This window comes from Moschus berezovskii, chromosome 23 (assembly GCF_049115385.1).
Source record: "Moschus berezovskii isolate FMDL1 chromosome 23, NW_MosBer_1.0, whole genome shotgun sequence".
Classification (NCBI taxonomy): domain Eukaryota; kingdom Metazoa; phylum Chordata; class Mammalia; order Artiodactyla; family Moschidae; genus Moschus; species Moschus berezovskii.
In genome coordinates, this window is record NC_142482.1 from 27878277 (window position 1) to 27891100 (window position 12824).

The following is a 12824-nucleotide window of genomic DNA, read 5'->3' on the forward strand; positions in this document are numbered from 1 at the left end:
TGCTGCAATGAACAATGGGATACATGTGTCTTTTTCAATTTTGGTTTCCTCAGGGTATATGCCTAGGAGTGGGATTGCTGGGTCGTATGGTGGTTTTATTCCTAGTGTTTTAAGGAATCTCCATACCATCTTCCACAGTGGCTGTATCAATTTACATTCCCACCAACAGTGCAAGAACGTTCCCTTTTCCGCACACCCTCTCCAGTATTTATTGTTTATAGACTTTTTGATGATTAGGCCTTGATCTATTTTGATATACTTTTTATGAGGTTGGGGTTTAGGTTGAGTTCACTATTTTGCCTGAGGATGTCCAACTGATTCAGTTACCCTTTGTGGAAAAGTTACCCTTCTTCCACTGAATGATGTTTGGGTCTTTGTCAAAAATTAGGTTTTTGTATGGGAGTGGTGGCTCAGATGGTAAAGAATCTGCTTGCAATGCAGGAGACCCTGGGTTAGGAAGATCCCCTGGAGGAGGTCACAGCAGCCCACTCCAGTATTCTTGCCTGGAGAATCCCATGGACAGAGGAGCCTGGCGGGCTAGTCCATGGGATCGCAAAGAGTCGCACACAACTGCACAACTAGCACTCTCACTTTCACCAGGGAAGTACCCTGAACAGTGATTTTATAATGTCCTCTCATATCCAGTTCATACTCACATTTTTCCTATTGTCTCAAAGATGTTTTTATTTTTTAATAGTTGGCTGGTTTGAATCAGGACCAAAATAAGATCCACACATTGCCATAGGTTTTCACATCTCCTAAGTGTACGACGATCCCTCCCAGCTCTGGCCCAGGGATGAGGGTGCTGGGCAGGTCCTTTTCTTCTTTTCTGATCATGAGGCAGTTATATAAGGTGATTAGTGGAGTTAAACTAATAACAAAGTGGGCTGGTTTTGGGGGTGGGGACAACCTTAAATGGAACTAGCCTTCCTGAACTTTGATTTTCTGGAATCCTTAAGTTGCTCAGCTTAATGGTGGTGGTTCTATAAAACAAGATTCAGTAACATTTATTTGTATTTATGGCTCTACCACAACCTACCATGTGTGCATGCATGCTCAGTTGCTTCAGTCATGTCCAACTCTGCAACCCTATAGACTTGTAGCCTGCCAGGCTCCTCTGTCCATGGGATTTCCCAGGCAAGAATACTGGAGTGGATTGCCATGCCCTCCTCCAGAGGATCCTCCTGACCCAGAGATCGAACCCAGGTCTCCTGCACTGCAGGCAGATTCTTTACCCACTGAGCCACCTGGGAATCAGCTGTGAGATGGAGGGCAACTCCCTAAATGTCCAAATCAGTTTCCATAAAATGGATAATGATGATACCTCATCAAGAAGATTTAATGAGAACATCCGTACCTGTGCTTTGTAAGTGACAATGTTACTCAGTTGACAAACTTTTTCCTTCTCTTGCTTTAAAAATGACATACAAGCTAATACTAATTGAGAACTTAATGCTGGTCAGTCGCTATTGTGTTTTCCACATATGGACTCATTTAATCCTCAAAATCACCTCAAATGTAGATGCCCTTACTGTCTTCACTTCAGTGGAGGATCTGGAAGCCCCTCAGAAACACCTCAGTCTGCTTGGCTGATAAGGAGCAGAGCTGTGGGTCCTGCCCACAGGCATCCTGTTCAAGTCCACGCTTGTTAACCTTTCATGCTCTTGCTTCATGGCCACATGATTCTGTTCCTCAAAGGCATTGCCCCTACTGTGTGCCACGTAGGTCCACCCACACACATACCCACACTGTCCCTGGGAGCTGGAAGTGAAATCAGTTGCAGAGAGTGTTGGTGAGGCTTCTAGTCACTGTTATTCGTTCCTTGATAGAGTAGATGGCAGGCTTACCGAAGTTTTTATCAAGAATTTTGAGTGGTTTCTGAGTAATGGCTCTGTAACAGATCTGTAAGGAGAGTTACGATTCCTAGTATGTGGAGAGTGCGGGTCTTGTCAAAGGACATGCGTGTGGCCCCCTGTTACTGCCCCTCGGGGCCCCTGGCAGAGATGGGCTGGAACGACTTTCGGTCTGATCCAAAGTGGTATTTCTACTGGATTAAACGGTATGTTCCAACCTGAGTTAGGCTGCTCTCACCAAAAGTCCCCCAAATAGAGTCGCTTAAGACAGACTATATGCCTTCTGTGAAAGTCGGGGTGGGTGTTCCAGGCTGGCTTGGTGGCCTGATGATGTCAAGTCTCCGTCAGTCTCGTGGCTCCCACATCACCTCAGGTGACACGTCTGTGCGCTGGAAGACGGCTGCCGCCCCTTCTGCTGGGTCCACGTTCCAGTGGGGAGGAGGAAGGGGTGAGCGCGTGTGTGTGAAGGGAGCCTGGAGCCCAGAAGCTGCCCCCTCCCAGGCCCTGCCGAGCTGCACAGCACGTGAGGAAATCGGGCTCTGTGTGTAGGACCAGTGTGGGAGGCTTGTCAGCAAGGAAAGGATGGATTTGGCGGACAACCGGCTATCTCTGACACAATGAGGGTTAGGACACGTGCCCGGGAAGGCTTTGGTGGCACAGGTAGCAAACCCTTCTCCAACACTGACCACACCTGACTTGGCACCATCGGCTCCCCCAGCCTGTCCAGAGGCGGCAGAAAGGTGCTCTTCAAGGATGCGGCCCTCAGTGAGCTCTAGCCCAGCCTCTCTTCTGACGAGTGGCCAGCTGACTGCCCCTTCCTTCTTCAGAGTCATTCCTTTGGCTCCAGGACATTGCCCCCATCTCCAGATTGTTCTTCCTCTTGGCCTCCCTTTTCTTTGTTGGCTCTTATTCCCCTCCCCGACCCACCCAGCTGGGTGTGATCCCAGACTAAATGTGGCTCATCTGCTCTTCCACCCCTGGCTGTCACCACCCTGCGAGTCCTCAATGTCTGTCTGTCGCTCTCCACTGAGCTATCTGGTTATACCCTCAAAACAACAAGGTAGATTGGATTTTATTCACTTACCACCACCCCCTCCACAAACCACTTCCGCTCCCCAGCTTTCCCACCTCATACAGAAGTTATTATAGAATCAGCGAGGCCAGTAGCAGCCGGGTCCAGAGTACTTACCTTGGGCCAGGACCACCGGCTTTGCAGCATCATCTCATCCTCCAGACGGTCTGGACTCCTCATCCTTCACCTGCCTCTGATTGCTCAACAGTTTCTGCCACCTCTTCCTTCCCTGCCCGCTGGAGGCTGCAGCAGCCTCCATGCTCATCCCCAGCCCGCATCCCCCACCAGGCTTTCTGGAAGTCTTTCTGTAAGCTCTGGAAGTCTTTCTGTAAGCTCCCCCTTTGTCATCCCCACCCCAACTCCGGCACTAGATTTGTAAGTTCATCCCTACCGCTCTGCACGAAACTTCCAAACTGCCCAGCCCAGCTTTCCAGGTCCTCTGCTAACTCACTGTTTCTTTTGGATAACTCATGTATCTTTCATTTATCTGACAAGTGTGGATCTAGAACCTTTTATGTATGTCAGGCATAGTGCCAGGCTCTAAGGATACCAGAGTGAACAAGACGGACATGGACACTGCCCCTGGGGAATCCATTCTAGTGGGAAGACATACAAAGAAAACAAAACTATGATCACCGCAGATCGTAAAGTGCTAAGAATGACAAACACAGAGGCCTTTATGCTGGCGAGGAGGCCCTCATCACTGCTGCTCTTTTTCACCATCACCTCCTAAAATCTCAGCCCGTCCTTCCCGCCTCCATAGCCCTTCTCCAGATGACGCGGATCCTTCCCTTCATTCACTCACTCGACAAATATTGAGCTACTATGAGCAGATGCTGAATCAGACATTGGAATGCAGCAGAGGATAACTACGCTGCTACATTTTCTGACCTTCTGGTCTAATTGGGGGCCAGTTGGGGTTTGTGAGACAGTTCACAAACCATAGACATGTAATGGGTGGTGAATTGGGATCCTGAAAGAAAAGCCATGGTATACTTGGGCTGGGGAATTTGAGGAAGGTTTAATAAAGGGAGTACCTCCTAAGATGTGGATGAGGTAATAGGGGAGCACAACACATGTAGCTGGACCTGGGTGAGTACAGGGTGGGGACGGCGCAGTTACCAGACCTGGAGAGAGGCTGTTGTGAGACCCTTTTGCCAGGAGCTGGGGCCAAGGCCACGCGGGGGCCAGTGCACAGCAGCCACCCTGCAGGGAGAGAGCCAAGCCAGGGATTAACACCCTGGCCTCCTATCCCCTCCCTTCCTGTATCCTGCCTGTTCTCTGCTGAATGGAAGCCAGAGGGGCATGGCGCCTATCCAGGCAGGCAGAGTGGTCAGCCTCCCAGGGCCCCGTGCAGGGTGGAGAGATGGGGAGTGAGTGGATCGGATCAGGAGGAGCAAGTGAAAGGGGCTAGGTCAGGGTGGGGAAGGAGAGTTGTCAGAGCAGGGCCCTGCCTGCACTAATGGGGCCAGCCGCATGGAAAAGCGTTCCGAGGAGAGGGAAGAGCAAGCACAGGAGCTCTGAGGCAGGGTGTGGGCCCCTTGACTCTGGAGGGCAGTGAGAGAGGGCGCTGGGGAGGATCAAGGGGCCAGGGGGCAGCAGGGCGCACACAGCACAGAGCCTGAGCCAGGGCTTTTGGTGCTATTCAGAATGAAATGGATCAGCGGGCAGTGACAGCCGTTGACTTAGCTTGTCAAAGGGTCATTCTGGTTCCTGGGTGGCCTTCTGGCTGGAAGGACATGAGAGATGCCATTTCTCTTCAGTTACTTTCCCGTGGTCTGGCACTTAACAAACATGATCAAGCTGGGGGGAAGCAAGTCCTGGCCCCAGGACAGCCAACAAAGCCGAGAGGGACTGCTCCCTGCATCCTGAGCCCTGTACCTAGGGGAGGGGAGGAATCACAAACACACTCAGATAACTCGGGGTGGTTGCAGTGTTGTCAGGGATTCAGATAAACACAGAGGAACCTGCTTACCACCACTCACCAAGGCAGAGGGGCCAGAGTCAATAGAGGGCCGGACTTAAGGGATAAAGGGGCCCTGAGATCTGAATGGGCAGGGAGGGTGTGAGCAAGTGAAGCTTCCGTAGAAGGTGAGTAAGTATTGAGGAGGGCAGAGACAGCTTGACCCAGCCTTGGGTGACCCAGCCTCTGGGACTCAACTGCCCTAGCGCTGCCCTCCTGTAGTCTTCTCCCGTGAGGTTACTTTGCTGTCAGTGGGAACCAGACTTCTCCTGGTAGAGCTGGCGGAAGTCCTCCCACCCCCGCCAGGGCACTGGCCCCCCGATTGTACCCCCACAGGGCAGGTTGGGTTTTGGAGTGTGTCTGCCGGCTCTGTACCAGCCTTGCCCCAGGAAAGGGGTCACCCGATCTGGGCTGGAAGGGGTCCTAGCCCAGCCCCTTTACTCAGATGAATTGCTGATGATCCGGGAGGCTTTTCAATAGAAGGGCCAGGATCCTCGGAGGCTCTTAGAAGTGCCAGAGGGATGACCCAGGCCTTGTGAGTTATTTGCCATCACGAAAAAGCCCTGGGGCCCCAAATTCTAACGGTGTTTCTTTTGGATTTTTAGGCGTTCATTTATGCGTTTTCTTCAACTACTGATAGAGGGTCTAGCCTGCTTCTGTTTAACTCAGGCTTGCACTGAAACGAGTCTTTAATTCTCTGATGTCACCTGACAGTGCCCAGGTACAAGTGGGGAGCAGCTGGCCTGAGGGTACAGATTTCCCACGGACACTCTCACTCCTGGAATCTAGTTCAAGGTATTTTCCCCTCCTGTTGGAGCAGGGGGCTCACCATCATCTCTATTTTATTATGGTGGGTTTTTTTTTCCCTAGTTTACTAAAAAGTTATTTAATCTTGAATAGATAATAAATATATGTCTACAATATAACATTTAAAAGACAGAAAAAGATATAAGTAATAACTAAGCATCCCCCTTCTCCCCTCTCTCCCAGACGCCCAGTTCTCTTCCCTGGAGGCCTCCAGTATTTCAGTGTCAATATCACCTGATGTATTTCTCAAGAAATAGTCAATGCATCAAACACAAATGCCTGTATATACTTTCTTCCCTTTTTATATAATGGGAGATGCATATAAACTACCATGTTTCCCTCCCCATGACTTTCCAGTGTATATTTGGTGGTGGTTTCATGCTAATAATAAAAAGCTATTTCTTTCTGTTTTATGGCTGCACCATGTCCCATTGTATGGCTCTACCATGGCTTACTTATTTAACCCATTCCAAGTGGATGGACATATAGGTGGTTTCCAACCTCTTCCTGCTATTTCAAGCATTACTGTGATAAGTGGCTTTGTGCCTTTGGGATTTCATTGCATGTCACTACTAGCTAGATAGATGTGCAGGTAGGAGGTTTGCTTTCCCAACCTTCTCTCCACCCCCATGCTCAAACATCTCTGTCCACCTCCATCAAAGCCTCCTCTCTAGTGGTCATCAAGGGAGTCCTTGAGGGTAAAAGCAACTGGGAGACTGGGCTTTAAAGCCAGATTACGGGGTTTCTCAACCTCAGTCTGGGCTTCCCTGATGGCTCAGTGGTAAAGAATCTGTCTACAATGTGGAGACGTGGGTTTGATCCTTGGGTCGGGAAGATCCCCTCAAGCAGGAAATGGTAACCCACTCCAGTATTCTTTCCTGGGAAATCCCATGGACAGAGGAACACACACACACACACACAACTGTAGTCTACTGATATTTGGGGCTAGATTTGCTTGCATTGTAGGACATTTAATATTAACTGTGACTTCCGCCTGCTAAATGCCCTTAGGATCTCGCAGGTCTTTTTTTGGTTTTTTTATTTGGTTGCAGCAGGTCTTAGCTGCAGCATGTGGGATCTTTAGTTGTGGTATTCAAACTCCTAGTTGTGGCATGTGGAATCTATTAATAGTTCCCTGACCAGGGATTGAACCCAGGGCCCCTGCATTGGGAACATGGAGTCTTGGCCACTAGACCATCAGGGAAGTCCCTCCTCCCAGATCTGACAACAACAACAACAATAAATATCTCCAGACATTGCCAAAGTTCCCCAGGGAGCAACTCCCCTCCTCACCATAAGAACCACTGAACTAAAATTAGGTGCCAAGGCTGCAAGAGAGAGCTGTCTGAAAAGAACTGAGAGCAGTCAAGACTTTCTTTCCCCTCTCAAATCAGAATAAATCTCCTTTGGCTGATCCCTTTAATTTCTTTGAAGCTAGACCACAGAAATGTTCTAGAAGACCTTGTGTGTAACACTTCAGAGCTTGCATAGGAATCCTGGCTGTGCAGCTTGCTAGCTCTGTGACCTTAGGCAAGTTACTTTCCCTCTCTTTTCTCATCTGTAAACCGGAGATAATAAAAATACCTATGTCCTGGGGTCTTTGGGAGGATTCCTTGAAATAATATGTGTAAATGCTCAGAACAGTGCGTGGTGTGTAACAAGTTGTGGCAGGACAGGTTCCTGGGACACTGTGATGTGTGTATAGGACTTGTTTGGGGAGAACCTTTAGGATGCATACCTGTCAAGTAGGGAGGGGTGAGGGAGGGCAGGGAGAGAAGGCCAGCCGCCCTGGGGGAGCCCAGGAGTTATGAGGAGTCTTCAGAGTTGTCCTGACTTGGAAGGAGGGACTATCAACAAACATGGGCTGCCTCCAGGGAGCCAACATGACCTTGAGTGAGGTGGCTGTCTCATGGAAAGGGCAGTCAGTCACATGGAAAGGACCGTGGGGAGGGACCCAGCTGAGCACAAACAGTTGCAGCAACTCTGCCAGCAGGGGGAGCCAGAGCTTCAGTCCTGAAAAGGGAGGGGGTCCGCGGTGTGAGTGCTCATTGGCCCGTGTTATGAGGCTATGTATAATTTTTTCTCTCTCTTTCTTCTTTAAAATATTTATTTATTTGACTGCACCAGGTCTTAGTTGTGGCATGTGGGATCTAGTTTCCTGGCCAGGAACTGAACCCAACATTGAGACTGTGGAGCCTTAAACCACTGGAGCACCAGATAAGTCCCCCAGACTATATTTCAATAGAAGTAAAGTGCTTTTCAAACACTCTGGACCCCCGGGAATGCCTCCCAGCCTAACAGCGTCTCAAGCTTCCTTTCAGCACCCTGCTTATCCCTCCCTTGTTCTCTCTTCTTACTGCCCTACTGGAATCAGGAGGGGTGCTGTCACAGCCACCCCAGCCACAGTGCCCTTGAGGCAGAGGGCAGGGCCCAAGGTGGTTGGATCTTCCCTATCCTCCGCTATGTGGCTTAGGCCACATCTCTTGGCCTGTTGGGAATTTAGTTTCTTCATTGACAACTGGATGCTGCCTTCCCAGAGAGGAGTGGGATAATTAAATAAGATACTACACCGCAGCAGTTCTCAAAGTGTGGTCCTTGGGTCATCAGGACTGGCAGCCCATCTGGGAACTTTGTTGTTAAGTTGTGTCTGAATCTTTGCAACCCCATGAACTGCAGCATGCAGGCTTCCCTGTCCTTCACTATCTCCTGGAGTTCGCTCAAACTCATGTCCATTGAGTCGGTGATGCCATCCAACCATCTCATCCTCTGTCATTTTCTTCTACTCCTGCCCTCAGTCCCAGCATCAGTGTTTTTCCAATGAGTTGACTCTTTGTATCAGGTGGCCAAAGTATTGGAGCTTCAGCATCAGTCCTTCTAATGAATATTCACGGTTGATTTCCTTTAGGATTGACTGGTTTGATCTCTTTGCTGTCCAAGGGACCCTCAAGAGTCTTCTCCTGCACCACAGTTCGAAAGCATCAATTCTTCAGCACTCAACCTTGTTTATGGTCCAACTCTCACATCCGTACATGACTAGAAATGTGAATTCTCAGGACCCACAGCAAACTCATTGAATCAGGAGTGCTGGGAATGAGCCCCAGGGATCTGTGTTTTCACAAACCCTCCAATATATCTAATACAGCTCGAGTTTGGGAAATACTGGCAGTTGGGGGAGCACTTAGCTCTGTGCCTGGATCCTAAGGGGAGCCCTGTCAACCTCAGCATGAACGTCATTTTCTGGGCTTGAGGTCAGGTGCCTGTGAGCAGAGCGCCACCTGCTGGTTTCATGCACAGCCAACCTCACATGTACATGTGAGGTTCGCATACAGCGACTCAGCTGAGACCTCTGGGGCAAGGACAGCAGTGCCATGACACGAACTTCCTCTCCTCGCTCCCCTCCACTCTCCCTGGAGAAATCAGGTTAAAGTGAATGTCAATGGCAGCCTTAAATGGCCAGGAGAGGTCATCGAAGACAACAGCAGTGTGTGAGTTTGCATCAGCGATAACAGGTATCCTTTTCCAAGGGTTTGAGTGTCAGACACTGTAAAGGAGGCAGGTAAACAGATGCCTGCCCTCCTTGCTCTTCCCGCTCATGCGTGAACTCCCACCAGGGTCACAGGGCTGAGGGCGGCCTTGATGACCTGGTCACAGGCCAGCAAGGGGGGCCACCCAAAGTGCTAGGCCAGCAGTGTGTCCTGCGTGGTCACCTGCTCTATTTGGCCACCTGGCTCCCCTGGGTGGGAGAACTTTGAAATGTCTCGTTTTATATCCTAGTTATTTGTATGTGTGTTTGTGTCTCCTGCACTTGACTGTGAGCCTCTTGCCTGACTCCTTGCCTTTGTCTGTTTTTTGGCTGTACTGGGTGACTTGTGGATCTTAGTTCCCTAACCAGGGATTTTACTCAGGCCCTTGGCAGTGAAAGCATGGAGTCCTAACCGCTGGACCGCCAGGGAATTCCTGTTGGCTCCTTGCCTTGTACTGTGCAGCCCTCTAGCACTGTGGGATGGAACTGCCTCAGGTTTGTGCTGCCTCGGGTATTTGGAACAAATGCTGGAAAGTTTTGAACCAAAAGGCAGGAAGCTCACAGATAGGGTAAGAGAGAGAAAGAGAGGAAGCAGGCGCCTACCGAACCCTCTTTGAGTGGCTCAGAAGACAAATGACAGTGACATGAAGTGGCCGGAGACGACCTCTCCTGGGAGGAGGTCTTAAAGGAGACTGGAGGCTCGGTCTGGGGAAGACAGATTGAAGAAATACAGTTTTCAGGGATGAGAAGGGAATGCCCCACAGATGGGCTTCCAGCAACATCCCACCTCCGCGGCACCAGGCACATAACGCCACACTGCAGTGGGAGGAATGGAACACGGCAATGTCGCTGGGTCCCCATTCTGTGTGTGGATCCCTCCTAAGGCCAAGAACCTTGTAGGGAGCTTGCTGTTTAACAGGGGGGACTGGAAAAAAAGCAAAAACAAAGCCAAACCCCTGGAACTGTAAGGCTTCCTGCTGAGGGAGGGCTCTGTGGCATGGGGGGTGGGGGGACAGTGAACAGGCTGATCCTGACTGGCTTCTGGCCCCCTGGCCCCCAGGGTGCCACTGCTTCTCATTGTCTGGCCCACGTTTGACAGAAACATTCCCGGTGACCCTGGTAGCACAGGGACAGGCTGGAGACCGATCACGGTGCTGAGGATGGACGGTCAGAAGGCGAGTGAACGTGGAGTGCAGGTCGTTGGTCTGCTTGGCGCTGGCAGCTCCGGGGGGCAGCAGCCCTGACCTGATACGAGGGCCGTCTGAGGCTCCCACGCCTAGCCCTCCGAGGACCAGATGGACCACACCTGGTAGTACCTAGCTCCTTCTGCCTCCACTTAGACAGCATCAAGTCTCAGCACACCAGGCAGGAGCCTCTTCAAGGCATCTTGATGCCTTTATGATGAAACCCACGAGGCCTGTCCCTAAAACCATTACTTTACATCCTGCAGGAACCTCAGCATTAGATCAGGTCACAGACATCTAGAAACAAGAGGGTTGGGATTTCCCTGGTGGTCCGGTGGTTGAGAATTCGCTTTGCAATGCAAGGGATGCGGGTTTGATCCCTGGTCCAGGAAGATCCCACATGTTGTGGAGCAACTAAGCCCAGGTGTCGCAATAATAGAGCCCGATGCCACAACTAGAGTCCATGTGCCATAACAAAAGATCCCCAGTGATACAACGGAGATCCTGCATGCTGCAGCTAAGACCCAGTGCAGCCAAAAAAAATAAAAACAGAGGGTTGTGTGATCACGAGCCCATAGGAGACACGGCCTTTGCCCTCAAGGAACTTAAATAGTGCATGACAGCATCTGATTACATACTAACAGGTAGCCATTCAACAAATGCATATTAGTACCTGGTGCACCCAGTAGCAGCCCGAGATGCCGGGGATACTGTGATGAATGAGACAGGCATCCTTGTGGAGCCAACAGGCTGCTGGGGGAGGGAGATGTAGAGCGTGTGAACACCACATGAGGGGAACTGGGGAGCTTTAACAGGAGCTGAGGTGGCCGAGGGCGTGAGGGATGCTTGGTGGGGCCTGAAGGATGAGCCAACCAAGAGAGGTGGGTGCCACGGTGTGCAGGAGGGAGGGGTCTCCGAGTGGCACGGGGCTGGCTGGGCCTTGAAGAGCAAGTCAGCCTTGAGGAAGCCGAGGGGCCGGGCAGTGAGACCACCGGTCTGGCTGTTTTGGCCTCACGATTGTGTGAGAAGGAAGGAAGGGGAGAGGAGAGGCCGAATCCAAGTGGCAGGCAGGATCCACAGGGAAATGGCCGGGCACGGAGAGTACTTTCAAGTTAGAAATGGGGAGCTGGGGTGCGGGCCAGACGGGGGTGCCACTGAGTCTCCTGAAGCTATGGAGAGGGAAGACTGGTTGGCGGAGGAAGGAAGGAGACAGGTCCCCTGAAGGACAGGAGACCTCAGAGAACCATCGGAGTTCAGAGAGCAGTTCTCAAGAAGGGGAGCGGGGAGGGGCTCCCCTGTGCCAAGTGTTGAAGACGGTTCTAGAGCTCTGAGAACTGGGCAGGAGCACAGGACCGTCCAGGTAAAGACAAGCATCCGCAAGGCGCTGCCTGGGTCTCAGCCCCCTCCCCTTCCTTCTCTCACCTTCTTGGCCAAAAGCGCCCCCATAGGCCCCAGCAGCAGGTCCGCAGCAGCCAGCCCTGGGCCTTCGAGAGGAGGAGGCCCAGCTCCTCTGCCTGGACTCAGGGGCCGCCCATTCCGGGCGGCTGACTGACTCATGGTGGGAAACCAGCTCTGCCCTGGAGCTGCAGAGATGAAAGTGGCCACAGGCCGCTGAGGGGAGGCAGGTGGGGGGTGAGCAGGCGGGGGCAGGCCCGGCTGACGACTGGAGCAGAGGGAGCTCCCTCACTACTCCCAGTGGAAGGTATCTCTCTCCTGCAGCCTCCTGCAGGGGTGGGAGGAGGCCTCTCTGCTTCCAGGAAACCCCACCCTGGAGAAAGCCATGCTTTCTCCTTTGGGAGAAGAGGGCCCTTCAGACATCACTGCAGGCCCCAGGACCTGACCCGCTGCTGCCTTGGGCCAGGCCTCAAAGGGGGATGAGGGGTGGCTCTGGGTACCGGGACTTGGGCCACGTCCAGGGAGCAGTGAGGAGGCTCTGGAAACCAAGGTGCGACCACCCCGATCCAGGAACACCTGTGCCACCTACACCCATTAACTTTGCCTATTAGCTTTTCCCTCCTCAGGCCCTCCCCGATCCCTGCTCTGACAGGTATATAGTTTGGGGGAGGCGTGATGTGACTGGGAGAAGGATGAAACGTGGGAATGGTGGGAGGCAGGCAGCGGTGAGGAGCAGAGGTTGGAGGCAGGTGGGCTACTCTGAACAATTCACTCTTCTTCTTGGAGCCCTAATTTTCTCATCAACATGGAAGTAGAAGTATTATGAGGCCAGCACTCCTTAGACGACTGTTGGGAGTAAACAAGCAAAGGAATGAATTTTCCAAACTCTCAAGATTAAGTACACTGTTGGTGGTTACCACGACCATGATTTCATCAGGAGTTCTCAGCGTGAAGTCCACAGAGCCCAGTCTGGGGGGGATCTGTGGAGTGCCTGAAATAACGTGTAAAAATGCATGTGGGGGCATTT